Raw genomic sequence first — 26,901 nt, 5'->3', positions numbered from 1 at the left:
GAGCGGGTAGCCCATACTCAGCAACTACCTTAGTTTCTTGCAGCCTCAGTTTCCTCACGTGTACAATGGCAGTAATAAAAATACCTACCTTATAGGACTGTAGAGAGCAAATAAAATAATGTATGTTAGGTACTTAACACTCAAAATATAGCAGATATTACTTACTAGCAGTTGTTTAAAAATACATATACACTGCCCCACAAGGGTCACAGAGCCAGGGTAAGAAAGACACCTGCAAGATTCATTTAACTTTTAGTTCAGTGGGGAGGCAGGCACATTCGAGATGCAGATGGACACCCCTGTGTCTGGAGCTCACCACCAACACACACCTCTGAGTCATGCACAGTAGCGGAGCATCTTTTCCCAAATCCCGCTTTCATGCCGAGGTTAAATCCAGCAAACATAAACTTCTGTTATGGTGGGCCTCTAAATGCTTTTCTCGCAGAGGGCTCTGCTGTTTTTGCTTTTATCAAATGGATATCTTTTCTCAATAATGAGGAAAGTTCAGCAAACTGCAGGCATGTGGTTGAACATAAAGGTTTCTAAGAACCAACCACCTACACAAACCTGATCATGAAAAAAGGACCCATGTCTGGCTGTAAGCAGTCACACACAAATGCAGAATGTAGAATATATTTAACTACAGCACCAAACTGCTGCTGATTTGTTAGAAAACAAACTCCAACTGATTGAAGCTATTATGCAATAAGTTGATGCCTAGTTGTATTTGAGACAGAGGGGAAAACTAAAATCCATTCAAAGACGTACAAATGAAAAACGAATGCTATGTTCCCAAATACTCTATTTATATAAAGGCACATGCTCAACTTTAAGTTGAGAAGACCTCAAGAAAAAAAATAACTCTTCCATTTACTATGTAAGTAACAATCTCAGAAAATGGACAATTAGACCATTCCATGACAGAGAATATTAGCATTTAACAAACTCTTCTATAAATATAAGCAATGAACAGTTTCAGCACAGCTGGCTTCTGAAGACTTCAGTATTAACAAACAGCCTTAATATTCTTGATTTACTACAGATTTTTCCATCAAGTGAAATCGTCACGAGGATGATAATTGGGCCCACGTGCCTCCTAAGGACAAAGCTCGGTGGTGTGATGGGGGGCAAGCCACAGAGCCCCACAGGAAGACCGTGTGTACAGCAATTCTTAGCTTGCAGTATTGAAAAGGCTCTGTCTCCTCAACTCAACTAAAACTAAGCAAATGGGGGTATATGCAGTCCCAATGTCCCCATCACAGATTTTAAACCACAAAAACTCATCTGTTACTCAAAACATGCCAAAGATTGACTCTTAAGACTACTTTTGCAGTTTATATCCATCAAGCTGAAGGATATATCTTAAGTAGTAAAAAATGAAACCATCAACATTTATTCAAACTAAGGTCCTGTGAGAGTAAATGTATAGAGTCTATGATGTAATAAGAATTTAAACATATTTTCATGCTGAGCCGTTTCAAAAACATGTCACAAATAGGATCAGTATTCACACAGGATACTGATGTCAGTTTCAAGAGTAATTTAAGGACTACAGTTTGGAATGGCAGACGGGAAATATCTATATAAAGTAGCCTTTATAGATCAACATTATTTTACAATAAACTGTATTTATCTTTTCAGCATGTAGCACAATAAATTCTCAGATTTATGTCTTTGCTACCACTACTATGTATTGTCTTGTTGAATTTTTAAGGAATTCTCTTTACAACAAAGGAAAAACAGTGTAAATCAATGAAGTGAGACCATTTTAAAATTATATCTAATGACAAGGCAGAAAAAAACTGAAAAACCACAGCGCTAGTTTTTAGCAAAACTTTGACAAATAAACAGGCAACATTAAATTTAGCTCAGCATCCACCAGTTGCTAAATTTTGGTTTGTTTTAGATTGCAGGTTAAAGTTCCTATGAAGGAAGGTAATTCATACACTGAGAAGTCAGAAATAACTTAAAATGTAAGAGATAAGATAGTTATTTGTAAATCATATTATAAAACTGAACAGGCAATTCCCAACTTACCAACATTAAGTTATTAGCTGTGTAAAATTTAGCTCTGAGTCAGTTTTTGAGAGCACCTCCAGATTCTAGCAAATATGTTTCTCCTTCAGCTAAACCATATTATGGGTTAATTTAGCTTGGTGGACCATTCTGGGAACCCATTATTTATAATATTATTCCAACTGGAAAATTAATTGCCAGTTCCAATATAGAATGCGGGTTGTGTGTGAAGGACACATTGTCCTAGCAAAACAAAGAGATCGCCCTCCAATTTCTACCAACCGCAGTTATTGAATCAGCAAGCGATGTGTGCAAGGCATCATACGAGGTACCTTGGAGGATCCAAAGCAATAATATTTCGGCAGAGTCAGCCTTCAGTTTAAAAGCTGGAAATAATAAAAACGAACCACTGAGATAGGGATAACAAACTTCCTGTCAAAATAATGATGTAGCAAATTTTTAATATTCTTCTAGGTTAAAAGAATAAGTAATCTTTAAATAACACCATACCTGAAGAAAACCCAGGTTTGAGAGTTACAGTTATCGCTAATTAAGACTCTGCTGCCTTCCCAGCTAAGAGCAACGTCTCCATTCTGCTTAGATTTTTGTCTGAATGACTCCTTTTCCTTTGCACTTGCTTTCTGAAATACAGATCACTGGGAAATTCTACAATGTTGTTCTACATTTGTCACACATCCTTCTAGGCCTAACTAGTGAAAGTATTAGATAACTCCCCCCTTTCATGAATGAAGTTGGCAGCTACTACACAGAGCACTGTCTACTATATATCAAGAAAACTGTTCTCTGCTATACATGTGCTAAGATGGAGACTGGTATTTATTCCTCCATGAGAGAAAGACTCTCCCATCTCCCAGAAACACTGGCTCAGGGTGAACGAGTTAATAAAGTGAAGACAGCTCATGTAGTCCATGGCATCTAGACTCCTCCTTCCCAAAGCATTTTTCATCATGTCAATCGTATCACTACTGACCCTCTCTCAAGAACAAGATCTATCACTGCAAGTGCATGCCAGAACATGAAACAACAGAGTGCCCTGAAGGAGAGTTGGACCTCATGCAAAACCTTGCTGTTCTTTAGATTTTAAAAGGATTCAGAAAATAAAGGATCCATGACATGATGCCATATTGACATCTGCAAAGCACCGGTAATTTCCCAAGCACTACCACAAACATCACTTCATTTGAGTCTCCAATGACTGACAAGCAAGGCAGACATTATTGTTCCAATTTATTGATGAAGAAATGGATAAGGAAATTGATAAACCTTAGAGGAGTTAAATGACTTCTTAGAGATCCATAGTAAAGCATTTTTGCTTTTATAGGACACTGTCTCACTTGTCAAAATGATCTCTTTTACTGAACTACTTTTGAAAGCCATAATAATAAAATACATAGACATTAGGTTAAAACTCCCTTTATGTAACCACCCTCCCAAAAAAAGTCCTTTAAAAAGTCTATCCCAGGCTTCCCTGGTGGCGCAGTGGTTGAGAGTCTGCCTGCCAATGCAGGGGACACGGGTTCGGGCCCTGGTCCGGGAAGATCCCACGTGCCGGGAGCGGCTAGGCCCGTGAGCCATGGCCGCTGAGCCTGCGCGTCCGGAGCCTGTGCTCTGCAACGGGAGAGGCCACAGCAGTGAGAGGCCCGCGTACCACAAAAAAATTAAATAAATAAATAAATAAGTAAGTAGTCTATCCCAGGGCTTCCCTGGTGGCTCAGTGGTTAAGAATCTGCCTGCCAATGCAGGGGACACAGGTTCAAGCCTTGGTCCGGGAAGATCCCACATGCCACGGAGCAACTAAGCCCGTGCGCCACAACTACTGAGCCTGCGCTCTAGAGCCCGCGAGCCACGACTACTGAGCCCGCGTGCCACAACTACTGAGCCCGTGCACCTAGAGTCTGTGCTTCGCAACAAAAGAAGCCACCACAATGAGAAGCCCGCGCACCGCAAGGAAGAGTAGCCCCCGCTCGCCACAACTAGAGAAAGCCCGCTCACAGCAACGAAAACCCAACAGAGCCAAAAATAAATAAATAAATTTAAAAAAAATAAAAAATAAAAAGTCCGTTCCCTGTATCAGAAAAATTTCCTGAGGAGAATGCTAAGGATTTTAGTATTCACCAGAGTACACTCCGAATTTCAGTTCTCACTAATTCTTCCCCATTTTGGTTTATCCTTCCCCAACTGAATTAAGACCCCATGTTGAGAAAGCATTAAGCAAATGTAAAAGAATAGAAGAATAATTTGTATCTGGTTTATCACAGTTTATCTGGTTTTACACAGTTTATCATTTATCGGGCAAAGAAACAAATCATTACTCTTCTCATGGTCTGACCTACTCAAAATAAAAATGCTCTTTGGGTAATATTCCACATATACTAGTATTATGGTTATTATGGTTATGCTGCAATCCCCAACCAGTGGGTTATGCAAGCCCTCACCCCTCCTCAGTCAGGAGGCTCCAGACTATGGACAATGTAGATTCCAGAGTTCAAAGAGATATGAGAGTGCATGAGCAGCTAAGAGTGAGTAGAACTCAGAGTCCCAAATAGTATTTCTAGGTGTATTAGCAATCTACCAATGAAGATAGTGGATGGTAGCCTATAAGGGCTTTTCCAGAGGCAGCCTCCAGGCCAGCCTTGTCCAACAGAACTTTCTGTGACAAGGGAAATGCTCCATATCTGCAGTATCCAATGTAGTACTCCCTAGCGACACGTGACTACTGAGAGCTTGAAATATGGTTAGTGCGGCAGAAAACTATTGGGTTGGCCAAAAAGTTCATTCGTTTTTTTCCATAAGATGGGTCTAGTAGAGCTTAGTTGTCTTTAACTTCATTCCAAACAATTTTGCTAGACTGTATTGTGACAGCTGTCATATCAGCATGCATTTTAAAAAAAGGACATCAAAATTGGTGGATTTTTGTGTAACCATTTTAATATTGAAGATGGAAGAAAAAAAGTAACTTTTTCAGCCTATTACACTTTATTATTTCAAGAAAGGTAAAAACACAACTGCAAAAAAAGATTTGTGCAGTGTATGGAGAAGGTGCTGTGACTGATCAAACGTTTCAAAAGTGGTTTGCGAAGTTCCATGCTGGAGATTTCTCTCTGGACTATCCTTCATGGTCAGGTAGACCAGTTGAAGTTGATAGCGATCAAATCGAGACATTAATTGAGAACAATCAACGTTATACCATGCAGGAGATAGCCGACATACTCAAAATATCCAAATCAAGTGTTGAAAATCACTTGCACCAGCTTGGTTATGTGAACCACTTTGATGTTTGGGTTCCATATAAGTTAAGTGAAAAAAACCTCTTGACCATATTTCCGGATGTGATTCTCTATTTAAACGCAATGAAAACGTTCCATTTTTAAAACAAATTGTGACGTGTGATGAAAAGTGGATACTGTACAATAATGTGGAATGGAAGAGATCATGGGGCAAGCGAAATGAACCACCACCAACCACACCAAAGGCCGGTCTTCATCCAAAGAAGGTGATGTTGTGTATATGGCGGGATTGGAAGGAAGTCCTCTATTATGAGCTCCTTCCAGAAAACCAAACGATTAATTCCAACAAGTACTGCTCCCAATTAGACCAACTGAAAGCGGCACTTGACGAAAAACGTCTGGAATAAGGCGATGGAAAACGCATAATCTTCCAGCAGGATAATACAAGACCACATGTTTCTTTGATGACCAGGCAAAACCTGTTACAGCTTGGCTGGGAAGTTCTGATTCAACCGCCATACTCGCCAGACACTGCACCTTGGACTTCCATTTATTTCGGTCTTTACAAAATTCTCCTAATGGAAAAAAATTCAATTCCCTGGAAGACTGTAAAAGGCACCTGGAACAGTTCTTTGCTCAAAAAGATAAAAAGTTTTGGGAAGATGGAATTATGAAGTTGCCTGAAAAATGGCAGAAGGTAGTGGAACAAAAGAGTGAGTACACTGTTCAATAAAGTCCTTGGTGAAAATGAAAAATGTGTCTTTTATTTTTTGTTAAAAACCGAAGGCACTTTTTGGCTAACCCAATAAATTTTCAATTTCATGTAAATTTACTTAACTTAAATTTAAATGTAAAGACCCACATATGAAAAGCCCCTCTCAAGAGTAATGACATCACTCTACACAGGAAGCACAGCCCCGTTTGTTATCACAGGGCTGAGACTCATGTAACGAAATGAGCTTGGGCTTTGGAGGCTGGCAGACTAGGGTCTCTTACAAGCTGTACCACCTTGAAAGTTTACTGTACTGAGCCTCAGCTTCTCCATCTCTATAGTGGGGATCTCAACACCAATTTCTCAGGATGGTTGGGAGGAAAGGGCTTCCCTCCCACTATGTCTACCACACAAAACACTGTAAAACATTAGTCTCTCTCCCCTACCACGCCCCCCTCATCCTCTCAGTCCAAAAGAACTGTACACTTGGAACCTACCAGGTAATTATGAGATATAATGTCATGAACAATCCATAAAAACATCTGAGCTTCTTAGAAGTAAGCTAAGAAAGAAAAAAGAAAATCACATCTGGGCTTACATCTTAACTTGGCAAAAAGTTTTATGGCATCAAAGCATTATAAACTGTACTCGTTTTTCAATATTTGGTTAATTACAACTGCGCTTTAGTAATGAGCCAGAAAGCTAAAGCATGCTCTTCTCTTATCTCACAAAGCATAACATTCTATAATAGAGACTATAAAAACCACATAATGTTGTTTAAACGTTACTTTATATGATACAGTCTTCACAAGAAGTATATTGAAAATTCTCTACATTCCCGTGTAAGGGATGAACTATCCAGCATTGCTCTAGCGCTCAATAAATGTTTGATTGATTGTAAAATAGATAAAGTTCAAGAGTAATTACTGACATCCTTAACTGTATACCTGGCCTTAGCGATTATTAAAAGACTATTCACACACACGTACATTAGTCACGATATTCAGTGTAGTTTTATTTACAATGAATAAAGTGGACAACAACTTTAGCATTCCACTACGGTGGAATTATGTAAGTAAGCAAAGAGACCTTCATTCAATGGAATTTCGTGTCATCATTAAGAGTTTATAATGAGAGGCTTACGGTATAATAAAGAAATAAGATTATAAAATTATATACAGCATAATTCTTTAAATTAAAAATATACATAGAAAAAAAGGTGAAAAGATTAATAATAACAGCTGTTTTCATTAAGAGATGGAGGAACATATAATTTTTCCCTCACACATCTATCTTCCGAGATTTCGGTAATGAATACGTATGACTTTGAGAGTGGGCGGTGGGGCACAGATGCTTTTAAAGTTACTCATTTTGGTGGAGCCCCAGTCATCTTTGTTTCCCATCATTTGAAAGCAGCTCACCATACTGAGGAAAGACAAGCGCTCAAACCACAATACCTCAAATATGTTTTGGTCCCCTGCAGCCTGGCAACCAGGCAATGAGAGCGATTACAGAGCGCTCAGCCCATACCCTCCCCGTGGCCACCGCTGGCAACATCACCTTCTCCTCCCTGCCCTGAATGTTGGCACACCAGGTTCTGCACCAGCTGTTGGCTTGCTCCCCAGAGATAGGAACATATTAAGGGTGAAGAAGTGCCCTCCTATAGCAACTACACACCTAAGTAGCCTGCCTGAAAAGTCTCCATTGGGTCCCAAAGTTTTTTAAAATAGGAAGTCTGTGGTCTAATAATTTTTGGAATGACTGTTTGGAGGAAAACCACTATAAGAGCTCAGAGAATGGAGCTTCTAACCCAGCTTGGGCTGCTGAGGAATACCTGGCTATAGAACTTCTGTGTGAATATAAGTTCCCCAGGCAAGGAAGAAAGGGAGGAATGTTCCAGGTAGAGGAACAGTCAGTGCAAAGGCGAGATGTCACAGGACAGTCAAAGAACCGTGGAGTAGCTTCGGCTGAAGCCAAGGTGCAAGGTGAAAATCTGAAAAGCCTAAGAAGGGAACCTGGAAATGCAGACAACGTCTAGGCCACGAAAACTTCTTGCAAGCCATTCTAATGAATTTGGACTTGATCCCATCTGATCCGTGACTGATTTGAAGGAGTTAAATAATTGGCCACTAAGAACCATCCCTTCCGCTGCAGTGGGGAGGATGAGTTGGGGGAGTAGAGAGCCTGCTGAGAGGCAGGGTACTTAGGTTGTGACTGCAATAGTTTAAGAAGGAAATGAGTCTTAAGCTAAACAAACAAGTGGGGATAAAGAAGAAAGGGCAGATTTGAGAGATACCTCAATAGTAGAATCCACAGGATGTGATGAACTGATAGATAAGAGAGAAAAGGAGGAGGGAGAATGGAAGGAATGTATGCCCACGGGATTCCTAACCAAGCTCTTCTGTGCCATGAACCGCTTTTGTAGTGGTGAGGCCAAGAATGTTTCTCAAAATGTTTTTAAGTGCATAAAATAAAACACGTAGAATTAAGAGAAACTAATAACACCAAAATACAGTTCTCCCCATGGAAGCCCTAAGAGCCTATGGCTTTCAACATTTAGTCCATCTCAGAATCACTAGGAGCGCTTGTTGAGATGTCCTTTTTTTTTTTTTTTTTTTTTTTTTTCCTTTGCGGTACGCGGGGCCTCCCACTGCCGTGGCCTCTCCCGTTGCGGAGCACAGGCTCCGGACGCGCAGGCTCAGCGGCCATGGCTCACGGGCCCAGCCGCTCTGTGGCATGTGGGACCTTCCCGAAACGGGGCATGAACCCGTGTCCCCTGCATCGGCAGACGGATTCTCAACCACTGCGCCACCAGGGAAACCCCAGGAGCGCTTGTTAAAAACAGACTGCTGGTTAAATAAGCTACAAGGGTATATTGCACAACACAAGGAATATAGCCAATATTTTATAACTATAAATGGAATATACCCTTTAAAAATTGTGAATTACTAGGTTGTACACCTGAAACTTATAAAACATTGTACATCAACTACACCTCAATTAAGAAATAAAACAGATTCCTGGCCCCCACCTCCAAGTTCCCATGATGCTGATGGTGCTGGCCTGGGGAACACACTTAGGAACCATTGTACTAGGGCGATGCCCAGGTTTCTGGCTAGAAACCTAAGTGGACTTGGTACTACTGATATGCTTGCTTACCTCTGTATCCCTAGAGCGTATAGCTTGGTACACTGTATGAATTCAATAAATACTTTGTGAACAAATGAAGCAGCAGTACAGATACAATAGTGAATTTAGTGCTTAATGTTTGGCTAAGTTATACCTTCATTTGGTTTTTGTTATGCTTTTTCTGTAATCCTTGGAAGTCCTAACGACAGCGGATTACACTGTTTAGATCTAATTTACAAGTCCTTGTTAGATTCAAAAAATGGCCTTCAAGTTGCCAGTTATATCCCTCTATAAATAAGATAAACACTCAAGAGTACACATTTACCTTTCAAAATAATTCTTGGGCAATCTGTGAAAATGCTGAATCCTTTTTATTCATATATAAGGAATCTCTCTATTATTAAGGCTCACAGTGTCAAACACTGAAAACTTCAAAGAAACTATCACTTTTAACAAACTCAGCACAGTTCAAAGAATTGCCCAGGAAAAAGTTTTTAGGGAAGCTTTTGTAATAAATGGCTGAAAACTATTTTCAATTAGCATCTCAATAGTTTAGTAATAAATGGTTTTTTCTCTAGCTCCTGACAGCACTTAAAAAAAGCATTTGTTTCCATAATATTTTAAGTATTCTGGTCCGTTCTCATTTACTATAACCACAGTGTAAAGTTGACACTTAGGTAAGATTTAGCCCAGCTTCATCTAAGTTACTACAAGCCAACTAAAAGCCCACTACTGAAGTCCACATGTATTTGTAAGGTGGCCTGCTCTGTGCTGGCTGCTATGGAGATTACAGAAGCCAAAGAGAAAGTCAGTGACAATTCAGCTCTGTGAGCAGCGTTACCAGATCCCTTTGGTATTCTACCAATAGGTGTATCTCCACAAACACGTCCTTCTCTGAAATATGTTATCTTCCCTTGGAATGAAGTTCCAGGACCTTTCCAAGTCCAAACCACTCTACAAATTACACAACGCGCCCCCCCCATCACTTGCCTGGGGCTGTCTTTTTTTCCTTGACATCTGCACTCCCCCCCCCCCCCCCCCGCCGCCCCCCAGCTCCCATCATCTCCATCATCAGTATCTATCAGGCAGGCCTCTGCGGCTGTCCCTTATCTTTCTCCTCTTCCCCAGAAGCTCCCTGCTGCACTCCCACTGCACAGCCTTTATCACACCACTCTCTCCCTCACACACATTCCTGGGCCAACCGAGAGGCTTGATCTGGCAACCAAGGTCCGTCATCATTTGATCCTAACCTGAATTTCTGACCTAGTTCCTTCCTGCTTCTCCAAACTCTTCACTCCAGCCAAACTGTCCTACTTCCTCTGATCAAAACATGTCTTTTGCTTCCATATTTCTTTTGCTCTGTTTCCTCCCTGACAATGATGCCCTGCATCTGTGAAAGTCTTACCCATCTATTGAGATCTAGCACATGTATGACCCCCTTCTCCCCCAAGAGACTTCCTTATCCCAATAAACAATCTCCTCCCCACTTTCCACAAAGTAAATTGTCACGTATTTCAGATAACTGTGCACACGTCTCTTCTTGGTGTGCCTGTAAGCTTCTACACAACAAGGATTGTGTGTCACACTTAACAACACCCATCCATCTGTTCAGCACAGCGCACTTGCATTGAGAGTAATTCTCCATAAATGCCTAACCCCAGGAACCACATCTCTGGGCCTCAGTGCCTCTGCAAACTAGGCTCCTGTGGCACCTCTCTCAAAGGGCTTTGGTGAACTTCAAATGACATAACAAAATATTTCTTTTGAAAACACTCTACAAATTGAATTGGAAGGATAACATAATTGGGGAGGCAAATGTGCATTCACACAATAACAGAGACCCAACAAGACCGCATGCCCTCAAGCTCTAATGGTATCAGATGGCACAAGAATTCCAAGAGAGCAAGGACCACTCCTGGCTCCACAGGATTCCTGGGGAAAGATTTCTCTGGAGAGAAGAATTTGAGGTAAGCCCTGAGGGAGGTATAGGATCTCTATTAACAAACTGAAGAGGAGCAGCTAGGACAAAGGAAACCTACCAAGCCTGCCCAGCCTCTCTGAAACATCTTAATCCCCTAGTTAGTCATCGAGAATCTGAACACAGCAATCGGAGGTTACTTAGAAATCTTTGGAACAGCACTGGTGGTCTCCTTAGACAAGCACCACCACTGCCCCAGCCAGAGGTCAGCAGCCACTGCAGGAAAGGAAACAGAATGTTCCTTCAGTGGGGAACAACAATAAATTTGTTAAACTTTAGCTTTCTATACACTTATCTTTCTAAATGACTTACTTGTACTTGGCTACGGCCTCTATTAAAGAACCTATCATTGCATTCATCAGCTTGCATTTCACAACTTCTTCCTGAGAGTGCAGGCTTAGCAAATATTTTCGTGGGCCAACATGGACTCTGGGTTCTGTAAAGCAGGACCCGAAGCCCACCATCAGGATCACCACCATGATCTTGCATTTCCTCCGATATAGACATTGAACTAATATTTGCAGGAAGACAGAATTAACAACTAAGGTGAGTCACAGGATTTTAATTACGAAAAAATAGCTTTGAAAGCAGACGTACAGAAAAGGCCAATCAGTGGCAAATTTCCTATTGTTTCCTTTCCTGTTATGTCTACATGGTGATAGCTAGCTAGTCTCCAAAAATACCCCATACACAAATATTTTTAGAATATTTGTATAACATGCTTATCACTACCTATATAAGTTTAATATAAAAGAAAAGGTTGAGAAAACACTTCTGTGGACTAGTAAGCTTGCTGTACTTGTTTAGAAAACTGAATAGCACATACGCCTGTTGCAGAATCCAAATAAGACAGTTTACTTCACTTTACCGCGTAACCTAGTAGCTAATAGCACGAAACAATCTGGCTAGGCACACAGTAACAGGAAGGAAAGCTAAATACATCTTTCATGCCTGGCATGGAAAATCTAATGGAAGGCTACATTTCCTATAAATTCTAATTAGACGAGAAAGGGAAATCAGAGGATTTTGCTTTGATCCTGGGATCTGTCTTTATCACAGTATCAACCTGTATAACACAAAAGCAGCTTATTACTTCTGCATTCCAATTTCATACAGCAAAGCCTTTTAGGCTAAAACAAAATGCAGTCCATGCTGACTGTCTAGAGAGATTGGGCTAATTTACGTGATGTAAGGGATGCTTTATTTATGGAAGGAAGGTAGGTTAAGCTCTCCGGAGGTAACAACTTCAGCTCTGGAACAGTTGCTCTGGACCACTTAAGCAATATCAATAGTTCACTTACGACATTTACACATCTTGGTTAATGTGGCATAACAAAACTGGAGGATCTTTACGCCAAAGTAATTTTTTCCTCTGTGACTGTAAGAAAAGGATGACAAAAGCCTTCATCCTGAGCATGCTAACTAAAGGGTACAGTATACTGAAGTCATAGTTGCTACACCCACCCAGACTGGTTTCAACTTTTCTCTTAAGATTTGGAGGGTGGAAAGAGGCCTCGTACATCATTTCCAATGTAGTGGTTAAAAAGCTCGTGAAAAAAGGTTCACTTTCCATTATACTATATGTAATAAAGTTTGATTTAAAATGATAGTGTAATTTTTTTTAATGCATCACAATTTTTATTTTGCATGTTCCCAAAGGGAGTAACTCCAAACAGTGTGAAACCTTATTTATCTGGCATCAAGAGAGTAGAGTCTGGAGGAGTGGTTTCCTGAATAACAAACACTCTGCCATTCATTTGCCTGGAGTGGAAGTATCTCTCCTGCCAGCACTCTTCCCTTCTGTGCCTCCCCTCCTCCACTCTGCCTGGCCAGGCTGGCTGTCACTCATGGCATCTCAGTCACCTGGCCTCAGAAGTAGCATGTGACCCAAACTGGACCAATCACAGCCAACACTCCCTGGATATCGTGGTACATCTAGAAGTAGGCATGTGACCCAAACAAGGTCTGTGCCCTTTCACTTAATTTTGTGTATGGACATTGAGAGGAAGAGAGTTTGTTTTCTTCTTTATCCAAAAGCCCCAACCTTGTAGATTTGGAGCAAAAACAACAGAACCCTAAGAAATTCCACTTAACCTCCGGAGTACTGCTTTGTCCCAAGCTAGCCACGCCTTTGAACTAGTAGTTACATGATCAGCATTTTCAAGATGGGTTTTTATCGCTTGCAACTAAAAGAATTGTGATTCAATGTCTAGACTTCATCTGATTTAAAATTTACCTGATGTTACAGGAACACTTCCCCAAACAAACTGCATGCTTCTCTACCTTAGTTTTAAAAAAAAAAAAGCCATAGTCAACATAAATTAACCTTTTCTTATTGATCTAGTCACTTACATCGTAACATATGATATTCTCGAGCCCTACTGTATTATCCAGGGATAACTGACTCTTCACTACATAGGTCAGTACTGCTTTGTAACAGAGTCCTGTGTTTATGACATTGTAAGCAACATAACACTGCCTGAGTGTGTGGGAGCCAGGTGTGAATTTGTCCTCCCTTGTAGCTGCCTCTATTGCCATATCCCACGACAACAGACCATTTACTGACCAGAAACCATTTACTAAAGGGGAATAAATTAAGACATGCCAAGCTAGTTGCTCTGAATGACTAATCACACCCCGCCCTTTGTTTACACAAGGAACAGAGCTTCACTCAAGTTAAACGACAAACAAACAAACAAAAAGATGCTGGGGGGCAGGAAGTACAGGCTACCCAAAGGCAGCCACTGTAACAGAGCCCAGCCCCCCACCTTCTGCCCCCCATCTGCTTCTGTCTGCACAACACGTACCACCCTCACCACTGCCCAGGCCGGTGGCAGCCCTTGTTGCCTCTAATGGCCACCCTTCTCTGGGCGGTGAATCACCTTTCTCACAGCTAATTGGCTTCATTTCTCAGCTTCCCAGGGGTAACTTCCTAGAAGAGGAATGTGGTTTACCTCTTCTTTTTGAGCTAGACCAACATCCTGCCAACATCACCCAAAATCAGCTTATGGACAGCTATCTCTGGCTTGTGTGTCCACCTGGATACTATCAGTGGTAGCCAAAGAGAGGTCCCTTTTATTTACTCATTCATTATTTATTTAATAATTTATTTAGCAAACATTTATACAGAACTTAGTAGAGGCAAGGCAAATACTTTTCTAAGTGCTCTTCAAATATTCATTAATTTAATACTCATAATAAACCAAGGAGGTAGGTACACTTATTTTCCCATTATATAGATGAGAAAACTGAGGCATACAGAAGTAAATAATTGCCCCAAGGTTCACAGTCAATAAGTGGATCTGAGATGACACTGTCTTGGGGGAAGAATTTACACTGTTAATCACTAAGCCACAGAAAATTTCACGATCAGTTAGGACTGCATGAAGCTGGACATGCACACATTCTGAAATGACTTTAGTGTACATTCATTCACCCATTCATTCATTCACTCATTCAAACTTTTTGAGCATCTATTATGTGCCAGACACATTTTAGTCTCTGAGGAGACAGCAGTGAACAAAACACACAAAGACCTTGCCTTGAAGGAGTTTATATCTGATCATATTAAGATTACCCTGCTCATCTTTATTGGTTCTGTAGCACACTTAGTGTGTTTTAAATACATACTTTTATTCTTGTTCTATAGTCTATATATAGCCATATTAGTAAGATATGCATTTGTTAGACTTCCGAAAAACTGAATAAATAACAACAATCAGAGTTGTTGCTCTAACCTATCTGGATTACTTAGTCACTCTGTCAAGAACTATACTAAGTGTGCATTCTTTAATTTATACATATATACTCCAAGCCTATGTGCTCTATCTAAAGTTCAATAGATGGACATCTAATCTACCCAATCTTGCAACTGTCCTGAGAGCCTATCTCATGCTCATTATTTACAATTAATTTAAAAAACCTTTCCATAGCGTGCCCCACAATGTATTAAATGCGTTACATGTCTTACTTCATGTAACATTCATGCCCATGCTGAGGCGAGTACTATTATTCCTTTATACAGATGAGGAAGCTAAGGCTCAAACACCTAGTAAGCGGCAAAGCCAGAATACAAACCAGGATCTGCTTGAGCTCCACTATAGACTATCGGGAAAATGTCACCCACTGTGATAGACATGTTATTACAACCTCATGGGACAAAGAACTATCTGCTAAGGCGTAAAATAATCTTTATCTTTCTAAATACTATCATCAGCATAAACTGCCTAATTAATATTAATAGTCATATTAGTTAATATGACTATTACTTAATTAATATTAAGCAGAGTATAACCTTGGGCTTCAGTCTAAGAATACAGACAAAAATTGTCCACTACATGGTCTATAAAGTGGATTGCTTTCTTTGGGTGATAAACTCCACTATGAGATTACTCATAATAATGAGTAATTATTAATGTAATGTAATGTAATGGAGAGGATATGGAGAAAAGGGAACCCTCCTACACTGTTGGTGGGAATGTAAATTGGTGCAACCACTATGGAAAACAGTGTGGAGGTTCCTCAAAAAACTAAAAGGAGAACTACCATATGACCCAGCAATTCCACTCCTGTGTATATAGATGAAAAAAACAAAAACACTAATTTGAAAAGATAATGCACCCAATGTTCATAGCAGCATTAATTACAATTGTCAAGATATGGAAGCAACCCAAGTATCCATCAACAAATGAATGGATAAAGAAGATGTATAGATATATACAATGGAATACTACTCAGCCATAAGAAAGAATGAAATTTTGCCATTTGCAGCAACATGGATGAACTTGGAGGGCATTATGCTAAGTGAAATAAGTCAGAGAAAGACAAATACTGTATGATATCACTTATATGTGGGATCTAAAAAGTACAACAAACTAGTTAATATATATATATATATAACAAAAAAGAAGCAGACTCACAGATATAGAGAACAAACCAGTGGTTATCTGTGAGGAGAGGGAAGTGGGGAGGGGCAATACAGGGGTACAAGATTAAGAAGTATAAACTATTAAGTATAAAATAAGCTACAAGGATATATTGTACAATACAGCCAATACTTTATAATAACTATAAATGGAGTATAACCTTTAAAAATTGTGAATGATTGGGGCTTCCCTGGTGGCGCAGTGGTTGAGAGTCCGCCTGCCAGTGCAGGGCACACGGGTTCGTGCCCCGGTCCAGCAGGATCCCACATGCCACGGAGCGGCTGGGCCCGTGAGCTATGGCCGCTGAGCCTGCGCGTCCGGAGCCTGTGCTCTGCAACGGAAGAGGCCACAACAGCGAGAGGCCCGCGTACCGCAAAAAAAAAAAAATTGTGAATGACTATATTGTACACCTATAACATATAATATTGTACAGCAACTATACTTCAATTTTTAAAAGTTCTTCTGTTTTCAATAATGGCAGTAGCAATGAAAAACATATTAAATATTTAAAGTAACTTCTCTTAGGTCACAATAGTTGCTTGGAAGAATAAATTCTGATAATTATAACTATTTAAATTCTCATTACTTTAATGAAACCTACTGCATATTTATTGAGGCAGGTGTAGAAGAAAAACAGGTGAAATGGTTTATAATTTTCAAGGTTTCCATCAGATACATCTCCAATAGTTCACAACTACAAAAGAATTCCTTAGTGGACAAAATTTCATTCAGTCAAATGGCCTATAGCTGGACCAATGTCCCGGGGTCTCAATTAAGAGTTGTTATTCTTCAGGGAACAAAGCCAGGAACAACGATCAACCTTTTGGCTCCCCTTTCCAAGTTCTTCCAAGGAATTTTTTGGAAACTGATGTTGATGCCCGAACAACAACAAACAACCTCCATTTGCAGGTGGAACAGAAAAACAGAAGCAGGTGGTCAAGTAGCTAAACTGGCAAGGTTCTAGCCAGTAGCCAGATGGCCTGACTTCTGTCTTGGCCAAGGTCACCAGTGACTCCCCAATGCACAGCTGTACAGTGGCCAGTCCTTCCTTTACAAGAAAATGCTTGTGTACCGCAGTGAGAAGCCCGCGCACCGCAACAAAGAGTAGCCCCCGCTCTCCGCAACTAGAGAAAGCCCGCGCGCAGCAATGAAGACCCAACTCAGCCATAAATAAATAGACACATAAATAAATACATAAAGAAATAAATTTTAGAAAAATGCTTGTGAAAGACAAGAAAAGGCATGGCCAAGAAAACACACACCTGAACCTAGAATCTGCTAGTGTCATAATGGCCATTAGAAGATCAGCCCATTGATTTAAAATGCTCATGGCAAAAGAAGGAACAGCAAAGATGCACAGAAATTCTTGGTGGGGATGGGTAATTTATACTCAAGGAATTTATTTTAAGATATCAATCATCAAAACTGTCCATCTGTCCATCCCTCACTCTTAGTGATCATCCTTTATACAGTTCATAGTTCCTTTTACGTGCCTCTAGGACTTTGTATTGTTGCCTTGATCGCTGGTTCACACATACCTGTGCAAACTTAAGAAATTCCATTACCACACTCTGGGCCTTGATAGTTTCTTCAGAAAAAAGAAAAAAATGAGGTACAATTGACCTTTGAACAACAGGGCTTTGAACTTCACTTGTCCACACGTACGCAGATTTTTTTCAAATACTGCAGTACCATAGGATCTGCAGTTGATTGAATGAATCAGCAAATTCCGAATTGCAGATACGGAGGGCCAGTTATAAATTATACTTGGATTTTCGGCTGCACAGAGGGTCGGCACCCAAACTCCTTCATTGTTCAAGGGTCAGCTGCACTAGACTAAATAATCACTATGACTTGTTCAAGCCTTTCCATTTCATCATTATAAAATTAAAACATGTTGACTTTCTCCTATGCCAGCAAATTCCTCACCGGCCCCTCCTCACTCTCCATGCCTCTACATAACAACTGTCCTACACTTTAAAACCTATTGACTAGGATGCATAATACAGTCATGATCATGGTTCACTTAAATTAAAATTTGAGAACCATACCACAGTTTTGAATCATTGAATCCATCACACATTACATTCTCAGGCAGAAAAATACTACTCTTCATAAGTATTTGAAGATAATCTCTCAGTTTGGAATAAAACCTATCTGGTACTTCCTAGTAAAAAAAAAAAACCCCAAGTATTAATCAAGTTTTAAATGCAACATCTTAGACCCATCACACCCATTCTGGTGTCTGGATATACTGTTTGGAGCTGTATAAGTCAAAGTGTCCAGAGAAAGAGACTCATCGGTTTTGGACGAACTGCCAGCACGTTTACAAGATGTTCCTCTATAAACACGGTTAAGCAATACAAGGAATTAGGCAAGGTAAGTGCTGCCCATGGCTGATGAAAAGAATAATTTTTAATTCTACTTACAGCTATATTTGTAAATCACTGAAGAAGAAAATCAAGTACATCTGTTTTCCCCCATTTGGGTCAGAAGTCCACGAAAAATTGCAAGTTAACCATGGTGATGTGAAAAAAAACCCAGTACCCTGGGTGGTCCTTTTTAGGCAGGTACACACACATACATTTATGTTATCAATATCACTCCAAAGCTATAGTTTTCCAAGTAAAACATCAGTAACACAGCTTGAAGAATGAAATTTTATAAACCGAAATTAAGATGCCTCTTAGAACAAGCTCATTTAAGTCTTAGGATTAAAATGAGAATTTTACAGCCCAAATATTTGATCTTTTAAAGGAAGCACTTTCTATGGAGGAAGATTATAAACTATTCTGTGGTTTATTCCTGGAAGAAATTTTTGAAAAATATGCCAATAGCTAAGGGATGTGGAATTAGGCAGATAAGTCTAAATTATGCATTGTGGACCATTTAAGGCCTTTCCCTTATACCCTTGGATGAGACTTTTGGCCTCTATTCCAAAGTACAAATCAAGACTGAGAGAAGCAGAAACTTTTATTTTTCAGCTGCATAAACGGTCGTAGCTAATAAGAGAGCAGGGAGACAGATCACCTCTGTGCTTCACCAGCTCCAATTCAGGGAGCTGACCAGCGCCAGCACTGGGTGGGGATCACCTATAACAGGCACCCAGTAGAAGTTATATTAATCTGAACAGGTGAGCGACTCAACTAGATACCACAAAGTCCATCAGCACTTCTTCCTGAAGCAGAGTTTCTTAGGCCTCTCAGGTCACTGATTTATACACAACCACTGTAAGTTCAATTATTACAATCTCCATCCCCATAAGCAAAGCAGAAGCAGCAAACTACAAGGAGGGAAGCGGCTACAAAAAGCGGCAAAGAAAATTCCAAGTGATAATCTGATAACAAAATGGGAAAGGAAAAAAGTAAAAGGGCAAGGAAAACATTCAAAAATCATATATATTTAGGGTTATTTATTGTAGGAGCAAACTCTACTGATCTCAGTACCTCCAAAGACATCACTATATTGCAGGACAAGAGTTGCTTTCATAAATAATGATGATCTTGATTAATTACACAAAAGGTCAAGCTACATTCAGAATAGCTAAGAGGGAAAGGATAATTAACATGTTTTACAAAAATTTTCTTAAGACATATTTTGAAATTAGGGTGCTAAAGGGAGAAACTTAGGTATCCAGAAAGCCTGATAAAATGCTTTAATCTAAGAAATGTTAGTAATCTAAGAAATGTTAAAGCCCAAAGCTCCCTATGAATAATTACCTAGCTATTGAGATACGCAGAAATGTTGTCAGCTACTGCCTCAGAGGATAGAATCCTCAGAAGCAGTACCATATGTGCCAAAAGGGGTGTTTTTCAAGCACAATGATCCAGTCAATTCTACCTTGAAACCACTGCCATGAATTTCAAATGTGATTTATCAATGTGCGAAATCTCTAGAGTCACGGTACCAAAAAAAGGCTAAACTGACATGAATGTGGATTGGACCCCCTTTCACTAAATACCCACACCCTGACACCTTACTCTCCAGGTTATGGGAAATAGTTTCAATTCTAAATGTTAGAAAAACTTTCATAAACAGTCCTGACCCTCCTTCACAGCAGATATTTTAGGATCACGCTTCAACGGCATAAGCTTCTGCACTTTCATATCACATTGGCAAGGCTGAATGGCTCACTTCTGATATTAATTTTCTCCTTAAATGGAAAAATAACTAATCTATTCCCCATAAAGAAATAACTGATGAATACCACTATGACTTGCATGACAGAACAGACTAGCTATTGAAAAGAAAACCTATGTAAATGATAGCAATGAGAAAGTAGTCTGACCATGTCATATTTTATTTCACTAAATATAATCCATATAAATATGTTTTTTTCTTTTTTTATATTTAGTGGGTTTTTTTCTTTATCTTTAATATAATGTTTGATCATGGAAAATAACATAATGTTAAAAAGATGTAAGTTATAAAGCATGATAATGCCATGGAACACAATGAAGAGACCACAGGATCCAGGAGGTGGAGCTTTACCAAAAACCTGCATCATCCAGGTACACCTCTCCCTGACCCCTGGCGCCTAAGGTGATTTGTTCACATCCACATAGAAATGTTCCCATATTATTATATTTGGAAAATTTACTACCAAATATTTCAAACAATTCTTCTACCTGCGTTATTAGTTTGCTTGGGCTGCCATAAAAAACAAAAACACAAAAAAACCCACAGACTCTACGGCTTAAACAACAGAAATTTATTTTCTCACAGTTCTGAAGGCTGGAAGTCCAAGGTCAAGGCAGTTGGTAGGGTTGGTTTCCTCTGAGGTCTCTCTCCTTGGCTTGCAGACGGCCACATTCTTATTACTGTGTCTTCACATGGCCGTCCCTCTGTGCAAGCACACCACTGGAGTCTCTGCGTGTATCCAAATTTCCTCTCCTTATAAGGACACCAGTCAGATCAGATTAGGGCCCACTCTAAGGCCTCATTTAACTTAATCATCTCTTTCAAGGCTCTGTCTCCAAAGACAGTTAATGATACATTCTGAGGTACTGGGAATGAGGGCTGCAGCATATAAATTTTGGGGGGACACAATTCATCCCATACCACTGCCCAAATGAAATTCAAAGCAAATATTCCAGTGAGTTTCTGGTGCTGTGCATCTCAGGATTCTTCAAAGCGAGTTAAGGAAATGTCCCATCTAGAAGGCTAACATTCATTCAGCCACAAGAAATGCCCACAAAAACAAGAGAAGCACTTCCAGAATAAGAAAAATATATCTCTTCTTTGTGGGCTTACTTTACTGTGCCAGCCTCTCTCTTTGGGTCTTATAGTAGGTCCCTGTAAGAAGAGGGTTTTGACCAAATCTCTGAGATCTATCCTCTCTCTACCTCCGTTAGACAGCAAATCACTGGAAGCACGTGATCTCAAATAAAGGCCACGTAATGCCATTTCCAGTGTATGAAGAAAACAAGTGACTTTTAGTTCCTCACTGTCAGTGTTAGAAACAGAGGTAAAAATCAGGGCAGATTGCTCCCTCCAAAGCCAGGCTACGCTAATTAACTAAAATTACAGTAATTCACATTTTCAAGTGTTTATCTTCTGCAATAGAGATAAATTCATTAGCTTGCAATCTATCGTTAAGTGGAAGAACCATAATACCAAATGGTAAATATTATACAATACTGTTACTAGAGAGAATACATCAAATATAGAAATAAAAAACACAAAGACAGAAGAACAGAAGAATAGACCTTAAAAAATAACAGTAGGTTACTTCTGGTGGTGGGATCACAGATAGATTTTGATCTCTCTTCTTTACACTTTTTGATAGTTTCACATTTTCATACATGAAGTGTTAAATCTTATTTTCAGCTATATGGATGCACAGGTCAAGATGACAGCCTACTGTCCTGAAGGACCCTCAGGGTAGACCTTAGCCCAGAGGACACAGTCTCATATCCAAACAAAATCTGGGAACCAGAAAGAAGCTTAATCACCTCCTGTGAGCCTTTCATGACAACCAGTCTGATCACATGGACATTTATCATTTCACTGATACAAAGACATCTGGCATGTCAACAGCTCAAAGGCCAACCAATGATTACCCAGAATCCAATGTAATCCCTCTGATATTCTATACATTTGCCTGATTAATTTAGTGTCAGATTTTTACGGGGATTCTGTTCAAAAACCAGGGAGGAAACAAACCGCTAAAAAGCATGATCTCCCTTGTGCATTGGGCAAGAAAGAAACAGCAAAAGGGATGATGCCCCCCATGCCGCAATTTATAATTACTTTTCCATGTTTCAACACAACTGTTTCAACTCAAGGGAAGGAGGGAAATGTCACTTCTGGACAATAGCCCTTGTTGTACTAGATTATTTTCCATTGTCTCTTTCTAAAGACTCAGTGGCGAGGCAGCTGTCTTGTAGGCAGCAGGTCCTCTTAACCCGCATCCCTAAGGAATCACTTCCTAAAGAGATTAATAACAGAGCCAAACAGAAGTGGCTTTGAAGCTTACACTGCTCTTTTAAAGGCAGGCAGCACTTAGTTCAAAAGTGTTCCACTGGGATCCAGTCTGGCTTTCCAAATAGTTATTAGTTGGACAATATTTAGAAATCACCTGCTTCCAAAGGCTACCGAACACTCTGAATACACTACAAAGACGTGCCAGAGGCCCGAGTCATAGCTATACCAGCTGAGGGAAGGCTTGGAAACGCCCAAGGGCAGGCGCTGGCCCAGCACAACCCCACAGCAAGACACTTTCCACCGGCAATTCCAAGTGGAAAATGGCCCCCAAGAAAGTTACCTAAGCAGCGTTACATCCAACAATACAGTGACTAAAATTAGTCAAGAGAGCAAGCAGGGTATCTGTACAACCTGACAACAGGGGGACTGGGCCTCCAGGAGCAAACCCAACAAGTGACCCACAGGACACCTCAGAGAGGACAGCTCTGGCCCTCTCAATGCAGGCTTTCCCGTCCTCTTTGCCTTTCCCTACCTCCCCTCCTCTACACCAATTCCCTCCTGGTTCTTCACCTCTGTCCTGCTCCGCTCTGGCCTGCCAGGTATGGTTTGGACCACGGCCAGGACCATGCCACCTGCAGACTCCCAGTCTTGACCAGCTGAAGCCCTTCAACCTTTCAGCTGGCCGGGAGAGACTGAGGGATCCCATCAGACATTAGTACACAATCTGAGATGGCCCCTATCATCTAAAAACAGAAACTGTTCACAGATGCAAGCATCATCTGGAAAAGACTGCCATGATCCTTGAATCGCACTCTGCCTTTCCTAGCTTGATCTGTTCTCCCCCTAAGACCTTAATGACTGAGAAGCTCTTCCAACTCACTGACTAAGGGTCAGCTGTGGACATTCCATCACAGAGAGGTATGTGGGTGCCACGTCACACGCAATCACAAACACACTGTTTTTTTACTTTTGGTAAAAGGACCCCAAAACCTTCTATGTACCATCACACCAAACAATGACACAAACACACACACACACACACACATACACATACACACACACACACACACACACGTCCATATATATGAAAGAAAGCATGATTTTAGGGAATAAAGGCAGGTCTTAAATAACAGCAATAATAATAATTATTATTATTACTATTTTAATTAGAAGTTTTCACCACCTCCTTAGGAGAGTAAAAGATGCTTCTCCCAGCACCTTTCTTTATGTGACCGTAAAGGGCTCCAGAGACTTCTAACATCTCCTGATCTTAAGGTTCTGTCACTTCCGTATTATATTCGAGGATGACTGGCACCTGGTTCTCACTAGATGATGCTTTATCTCAACGTTTTCCAGAGTTTTCTCTTGTATGTCTGCTAAAAGAACACGACAACTATGTTTCCCCTTGCACATGTTTAAGTTGACACTTAAGTTTTTTCATCTCAAATTTCAATAGCTGAAAGAATCTAATTTCCAAGGAATCATATAATGACATTTGAAACTTAAAGTGTAACATGATTCTCTAAAATGTATCCAACTGAATCAAAACATCGGAGCTATTTGCTATATACCACTATTCATTTTAAAAAAGCTGAGAGCTAAAAAAAAAAAAAGCTGAGAAGCTCTTGTATAACAAAAATTTTCATTGTTCCTTATTCCCTTTGAATTTATATGTCCATTCCAGCATTCCCACAGAAATTTATCTTAACATAAATATTTTTGAAAATTTTATCAGTCATTCTATCATATATCTCTGCAAATTAAGTATGAACAATATATATGCATAATTTACAGAAAATTTTATATATATGTAAATATCTTATGGTCTCAAGAAACTTTAAAAATTTACATATAAATATAAATATTGTGTGGTGACAGGATCTTTTTAAATTTACATACATAAAAATACAAATGTGAATATCTAAGTTTCCTGTAACCATAAGTCTCATTTTTTATCTGAATTGATGTACATTAGTTATTAGTTATATACAACTGATAAAACCATAAACATTATAATTTTATAAATGATTATTAAAATAAAAACTAGTTGCTAGAAATGCATCACTTAATGAGATGAATGAGCCACTTTTTCCAATTAAATTATGCATCTGTACATAAATATTGCTAAAATGAGACAAAATTCAGCATTAGTTTTATTCCTATCTGGCTCTCCCCCTTTTTTAATCTAAAAGCTGATAAATCTTTTTCACACAAATAACTACATGGAAATTCAAATTTGTTGTAGTAATTTTCCTCAATAGTTTGAATTCCTTCTGGGACATATGCCAAAAATAATCTCAGGGTGATCTGTCATCAAAATTATTTTTAATGATCAACTGAAAACTCAATTAAGTCCTCTTTCAATTTGTGGAAAATAAAGGATTGGACGCCACCTGAATTGCAAAAGTATTTGTTATCCTGTCATTAGAGTCATTAATTTTCATCAACACCAACAACACTATTTCAATCAACCTTTTGTTTGGAACACAGGAGTTTTTCTACCTCGGGGTCTGAAGGGTTCCCTAGTAAGATTAGAGATGGGTGGGAGATTGGCCTTTCTCTTGTCCAGAGGTAGATCTATCAGGGAAAGGAGTACGGTGGGAAAGGAGACTACAGGTAATAAAGAAAGAACACATATGAAAGTTGAGATCTAGAAATACATTCCCTGAAATCCGCTCATACCCCTCACCACGACCTCGTACTCATCAATAGCCTAAGGGTCCGTGAACCCCTGTCGGAAGATCTCCCCTTGACGCTGCAATGTTCTATTTGGTCATGATTTTGAAAGCAACTCGGGGCTGGGAGTTTTGCTCTTCCCTCCTACAGTAATGCAATTCTGTCTGCATCACCTCTTATTTTACCTTCCCATTATTAACAATACAAAACTTTTAATGGCTTTCAGTTTATTAGGAAAAAAAAGCTCATACAAACAATGCCCTTATTGGACTTTTTCGGAATCAAAATAGAAAACCGTGTATTTTGTACAGACCAGCCAATTACTGTATTTGTTTTTTTAACATCTTTATTGGAGTATAATTGCTTTACAATGGTGTGTTAGTTTCTGCTGTATAACAAAGTGAATCAGCTATATGTATACATATATCCCCATATGCCCTCCCTCTTGCATCTCCCTCCCTCCCTATCCCACCCCTCTAGGTGGTCACAAAGCACCCAGCTGATCTCCCCTGCAATGCAGCTGCTTCCCACTATCTATTTTACATTTGGTGGTGTATATATGTCAATGCTACTCTCTAAATTCCTCCCAGCTTACCCTTGCCCTTCCTCGTGTCCTCAAGTCCATTCTCTACACCTGCATCTTTATTCCTGTCCTGTCCCTACGTTCATGAGAACCATTTCTTTTTTTTTTTTTTTTGATTACATATATATGTGTTAGCATACAGTATTTACTTTTCTCTTTTTGACTTACTTAATTCTGTATGACACACTCTAGGTCCATCCACCTCACTACAAATAACTCAATTTCATTTCTTTTTATGGCTGAGTAATATTCCATTGTATTTATATGCCACATCTTCTTTATCCATTCATCTGTCGATGGACACTTAGGTTCCTTCCACATCCTGGCTACTGTAAATAGAGCTACAATGAACACTGTGGTACATGACTATTTTTGAATTATGGTTTTCTCAGGGTATATGCCCAATAGTGGGATTTCTGGGTCATATGGTAGTTCTATTTTTAGTTTCTTAAGGAACCTACATACTGTTCTCCATAGTGGCTGTATCAATTTACATTCCCATCAACAGTGCAAGAGGGTTCCCTTTTCTCCATACCCACTCTAGCATTTATTGTTTGTAGATTTTTTGATGATGGCCATTCTGACCGGTGTGAAGTGATACCTCATTGTAGTTTTGATTTGCATTCCTCTAATGATTAGTGAGGTTGACCATCCTTTCATGTGTTTGTTGGCAATCTGTATATCTTCTTTGGAGAAATGTCTATTTAGACCTTCTGCCCATTTTTGGATTGAGTTGTTTGTTTTTTTGATATAGAGCTGCATGAGCAGCTTGTATATTTTGGAGATTAATCCTTTTTCAGTTGCTTCGTTTGCAAATATTTTCTCCCAGTCTGAGGGTTGTCTTTTGGTCTTGTTTATGGTTTCCTTTGCTGTGCAAAAGCTTTTAAGTTTCATTGCCACTACCCTACAGTCTTGATTAATGTAGCTTTGTAGTATAGTCTGAAGTCAGGGAGCCTGATTCCTTCAGCTTGTTTTTCTTTCTCAATATTGCTTTGGCTAATCGGGGTCTTTTGTGTTTCCATACAAATTGTGAAAATTTTTGTTCTAGTTCTGTGAAAAATGCCAGTGGTAGTTTGATAGGGATTGCATTGAATCTGTAGATTGCGTTGGGTAGTAGAGTCATTTTCATGATGTTGATTCTTCCAATCCAAGAACGTGGTATATCTCTCCATCTGTTTGTATCATCTTTAATTTCTTTCATCAGTGTC

At 39.6% G+C, this 26,901-nt stretch overlaps 1 protein-coding gene across 1 annotated transcript in view; it reads right to left on the bottom strand.

The window, feature by feature from the left end:
• DOCK4 (dedicator of cytokinesis 4) overlaps positions 1-26,901 on the bottom strand; it is a 499,472-nt gene that overhangs the window by 438,323 nt on the left and 34,248 nt on the right. The window lies entirely within an intron of this gene.

The sequence above is a fragment of the Physeter macrocephalus genome, chromosome 5 (assembly GCF_002837175.3).
Source record: "Physeter macrocephalus isolate SW-GA chromosome 5, ASM283717v5, whole genome shotgun sequence".
Classification (NCBI taxonomy): Eukaryota; Metazoa; Chordata; class Mammalia; order Artiodactyla; family Physeteridae; genus Physeter; species Physeter macrocephalus.
This window is presented reverse-complemented; position numbering and strand designations above follow the sequence as displayed.